The sequence below is a fragment of the Trichechus manatus genome, unplaced genomic scaffold (assembly GCF_000243295.1).
Source record: "Trichechus manatus latirostris isolate Lorelei unplaced genomic scaffold, TriManLat1.0 scaffold00048, whole genome shotgun sequence".
Classification (NCBI taxonomy): domain Eukaryota; kingdom Metazoa; phylum Chordata; class Mammalia; order Sirenia; family Trichechidae; genus Trichechus; species Trichechus manatus.
Window position 1 is genome coordinate 15,329,004 of NW_004443984.1, and position 5,336 is coordinate 15,334,339.

The following is a 5,336-nucleotide window of genomic DNA, read 5'->3' on the forward strand; positions in this document are numbered from 1 at the left end:
AATTATGGAAAAATTCTCCTGAAATGATGTTAGGTGAAAAAAGTAATTTCAAAACAATGTATTCAATTTGATCCTGTTTATATACAGCTATATATAGAACAATATAAGAATGTAGAATATATACTAATATATAGATAAATAGAATATATATAGATATATTGTTTTTCATAGCCATTGAGTTGGCCTCCAACTCATGGCTACCCCATGCACATGGAACAAAATGTTACCCAGTCCTGCACCATCCCCATGATTGGTTGCAGATCGGACCATTGTGAGCCATAGGATTTTCACTGGCTGATTTTCGTAAGTAGATAGCCAGGCCATCTTAATCTGGAAGCTCTGCTAAAACCTGTTCAACATCATAGTAAAACGCAAGCCTCCAGTGACAGATGAATGTTGGCTTCGCATGAGGTACATTGGCTGGGAATTGAACCGAGGTCTCCTGCATGGAAGGCAAGAATTCTACCACTGAACCACCAATGCTTCAAATATAGGTATATACAAGCCAAAAATATTATCAGTGATTATCTGTAGTTGGATTATAGGAAATTGTTATTTTTGTTATACTTATCTACTTTTTTCACTTTTCCAAATTTTCTACAACGTATACAAATGACCTTCCTAATAGCCAAACACCAACATTATTAAAAAAAATAAAAGAAAGAAAATATATCAGTACCAACAATTGCCAAAGAATTTGGCTCCTGAGGTGTGGGACAGAAATTAACTCATGATAGTGCTGTCTCTTGCTCAAGGTCCAATAGAAGGAAATTGAATTAAAATAATTGTAACAAACATTCATTGCACCCTTACTGTGTTTAAGGTACAGGGCTGGGGGCAGTGAAGCAATGCAGATGGACAAGACATGGGTCGTGTTCCCAAGTAAGGAATTATCAGGTGAAAAGAGAGGGACCTCCAATTTGGATGGCCATAAAACATGTCAGACTGGGTTAAGGGGTAATGGGAAGTCAGAGGCAGGTGGAGAGAGCTAGTGGGAAGGATCCAGGGGACAGAAACATCATGGTACCTCTCAGACCTCATAGGAAATACAATGAGATGAGAAAGCTTTATTTTCTGGAACTTCTCTCAGGGACAGCATTTTGTGGGGTTGGAAGGAACGTGTGCCTGATGATATAAGCAGCCAACACTCAGAGAGCTTACCATGGGCCAGGCGCTCTGCTAAATGCTTTCATTGTGCTGTTTCACTTAATCCTTAGATCAACCCTATGAGGTTGGCAATATTATAAGCCCTGTGTTTAAAATGAGTAACTGAGGCCAGCAGTTACATAATTTGCCTGCATTTGCACAGCCTACCATGTGGTGAAGCCAGACTTTGAATCCAAGCACTTTCACTTCAAAGCCCTTGCTCTCAATTGTTCTGCAGAGTGGAGCATGCATGTGTGGGCTGGAACTGAATTGTTCAGGACCTTACAGGACATAAGAGGTCACCGTTCTCTTTCTCAACATCTTCTTAACCCCCTCCCCTCTTTCCCTTGAGTCTCTCCTCTAAATAAGTGACTAATGAACAGATATTTAAAGAATATTGTATTGAAGGTATGCCTTCAATTACTAGCCTCTACTAGATACTGAAGAGTCTTAAGTCTGGGTCTGTGGATACCTTGGTATGCAGAGAGGTTTCCTCCACTCAGGCTCTTCTATAATACTTGTTATAAGTTATTAATTTAGTAAACCTTTTCTAAGCATCTAATATGCTACAATGCTGTGCTAGGTGCTGGGATGTAAAAAAAAAAAAAAAAAAAAAGGCACCTTTTTCTAGTCAAACTCTCTAACCCACACCTCTCCTCTGAGCCATCTGCCCACATGAACTCACTTCTTGAAAATCTCCTAGGGACCTCAACCTCAACACATTCCAAATGAAATAATGGGCCCCTCTTCTTGCCTCCCCTTTGCTCAGCAATTCCTCTCCTGCCTAGGCAGCACCAGCTACCCACATGTGCAAGCCAGAATGGCACCCAATACATCATCAAATCTTATCCAGTCTATCTACCAAATATCTACTACTCTCCACCTGGACTGCTACCACCTTGGTCCCAGCTACTCCTATCTCTTGCCTGGGCAACAATAGCCTGCTGAAGGTATTCCTACATCCATTCAGTTGCCACAATACTTCAAGAGAGATCTTATCATTCTCCTACCTAAAACCCTTCAGTGGCATTCCTTTATACTTGAAACAAAATAAAATCCTTGGCTCCGAGGCCATTCATGGTCAAGTCCCCACTTAACTCACCTCCTCGTCTCTCACCATTCTCACCTCCATATGTGGGTATGAAGATGAGAAGTATATGGATATCTATATGCCAAGCTGAAGAGGACTTGATGCACTTGCCGATGACGATAAAAAACCACATTCTTCACTATGGATTACACCTCAACATGAAGAAAACAAAAATCCTCACAACTGGACCAATAAGCAACATCAGAATAAATGGAGAAAAGATTGACATTGTCAAGGATTTTATTTTACTTGGATCCACAATCAATGCCCATGCAAGCAGCAGTCAAGAAATCAAGTGATGCATTGCATTGGGCACATCTGTTGCAAAAGACCTCTTTACAGTGTTAAAAAGCAAAGATGTTACTTTGAGGACTAAGGTGCACCTGCCCCAAGCCATGGTATTTTCAGTTGTTTCATATGCATGCAAAAGCTGGGCAATAAATAAGGAAGACTGAAGAAGAATTGATGCCTTTGAATTATGGTGTTGGTGAAGAATATTGAACATACATACCATGGACTGCCAGAAGAACGAACCTATCTGTCTTGGAAGAAGTACAGCCAGAATGTTCCTTAGAAGCGAGGATCGTGAGACTTCGTATAAGGTACTTTGGACATGTTATCAGGAGAGACCACTCCCTGGAGAAGGACATCATGCTTGGTAAAGTAGAGGGTCAGCAAAAAAGAGGAAGACCCTCAGCGAGATGAATTGACACAGTGGCTGCAACAATGGACTCAAGCACAGCAATGATTGTGAAGATAACACAGGGCAGTGTTTTGTTCTGTTGTAAAGTGACGCCACAGGACCTAACAACAATAGCAACATATGCCAAGCTGTTAACATTGGTCACCTTGGGATGTGAGGCTACGGGTGGAAAAGGAGACTTGTGGAGAAAGATTTTCTTTGTATATTTTTGAATTGTTTCACTGGTTGTTATGAACATGAATTAGCCATTAGTTAAAGTATGAAAGTCTTAGTTATATGGAAAACTCTACTGTAGTGATATTTACTCTTTCCCAATGGTATCCCAGAAAACCAGGTCAAACAAAACAGGAAGTAAGGAGGTGGCCTGAGCACTCACACCAGTGTTGGAATAAGAGCTTTCAACCAAAGGTAAATGAAAATAGTAACCCTATTAATTTAGCCCCAACATCCTGAAGTGCCACGAGAGAATTCACCACTGCAGCTGTTACCGCTGATTTATGGAATCTCATCTAGACCATTTTCAGCCACTCAAACAAACAAACAAACAAACAAACAAACAAAAAACTTGGTCCTTCTGAATACACGCACAGCTGATGGATTCCTCTGTTTTAACTTAGCCACAAACGAAACCACACTGAATGTGAATAATTGCTTCAGATAAAATGACAGAACCTATAATTTATAGGGAGCTACCCAGGAGTTTAGGATTGAGGTCAAACCAATGGCCCATCAAGTGTAATATTATGCCTGGCTCTGCCCAGTGGTCAGTACTTTGGAATTCAGCCAGGCAGTTCTGTGAAGTTCACCACAAAGGACAAAGAACAGAATTCTCCTCCCAAACCAGAAAGTGTTAACAGTATGGTGTCACTTCGTATGACCTAGTTAAAAACTGATTATCAACATGTCTATTCACGAAGTCTGTCTGACTCACCCATCTTCACTGCACATTATCTTTTATAGATCTTAGATGTACAGGCTATCAAAGTGGTCAGCTCCTCTGTAAAACAACACAGAGAAAAAAGGAAGACTTTCTGAGAGAGCTTCTACATGAGAAACATACTGTGGCAGAATAGTCTACTACGTTTCTAAATTTCCATCATGAAGGTTCACTTTCCAGCTTCAATTTATTTTCCTGGCATTTATACCAGGCACTGGGATTTTAACCACAAGCCATGGTTAGTGGGGACTTACCATAGCATATATTACACTAAAAATAGTTTCATTTGTGACCTACCTGGTGTATCTTAACTGGATATTGGTGGAGAGGAATAGCAAGGTGAGAGATCTCAAACTTTTACCCATTAAGTTGGAATCAAACATATCTGAAATGGGGAGAAGTCTTCATTTCCTTAAAGTTATTTTTGATTTATTTTCAAATGGATATGTAATTCCTGGCATATTAAGGTCTTGGAACACGATGGCTAAGAAACTGTACTCTGAAGGCATATTTGGATTCATTCAAGTAGGTGGGGTCGAAAAATATCTGAGGAGAATTTAATATGGTCTTAGTAAAGAGTGAAATGTGAGAATTGGTATTTATTTGAATGTAGTGATCCATAAAAGGGAGATGTCATTTAATATCCCCCAAGCTGCTCATTAGATGGTGATTCTGCCTTTACTTACAGTAGACTTGATCTCTCTCACAATTTTTCTTTCTCCTTTCCTAGAATCAACATTGGCAAGCTCTTCTGGATGTGTGGTGGATTGTTTGAGAGTTGGCTCCAATTCTTCACCCCTCCCTGGATCTACAACTTTTACTAGGTAACTTTGCACTACCTCTCCATGGTAGGCGGTGCATTCTGTCCCATCCTTTGACTTAACCAACAATGTGATTTGCTTCGGCCAATGGGACGATAGCCAATGTGAGACAAGCAGAAACTTAACAAAGCATTCTGAATTTCCACTCACTCTTTTGCTGGAGAAACATGCCCGGGCTAGCCTGCTGGAGCGTGAGAGATGTGGAGCATAGCAAAGTCAACCCAGCTGGCCTAGCTGAGCCCCGGACACGTGAGAGAGCCCTGCCAAGATCGCAAAGCCACCTCGCCTTCCAGCAGCTAACCACCGACATGAGTGAGCCCTGCTGAACACAGCCTCAGATCAGAGCTAGCCTGCCAACCCAGAGACTCATGAGCAAAAATAAATGTCCATTGTATGCTACTGAGATTACTGTTTGTTATGCAGCATTCTTGGGGCAATAGATAACTGATCCAAAAGACCAAACCAGTCCCTGTTGAGTCAATTCCGACTCATGGTGACCCCATGTGTTGCAGAGTAGAACTGCGCTCCATAGGGTTTTCAAAGCTGTGACCTTTCAAAAGTAGATTGCCAGACCTTTCTTCTGTGGGGCTTCTGCGTGGGTTCAAACCACCAACCTTTTGGTTAGTAATCGAGCCCTTA

The 5,336-nt window shown here is 41.2% G+C and overlaps 1 non-coding gene across 1 annotated transcript; it reads right to left on the reverse strand.

Moving 5' to 3' along the window:
• Window positions 1–412: 412 nt before the first annotated feature.
• Window positions 413–483, reverse strand: TRNAG-UCC (transfer RNA glycine (anticodon UCC)). The gene has a single exon. It is a non-coding gene; the product is annotated as a tRNA-Gly (tRNA).
• Between the last annotated feature and the right edge of the window lie 4,853 nt (window positions 484–5,336).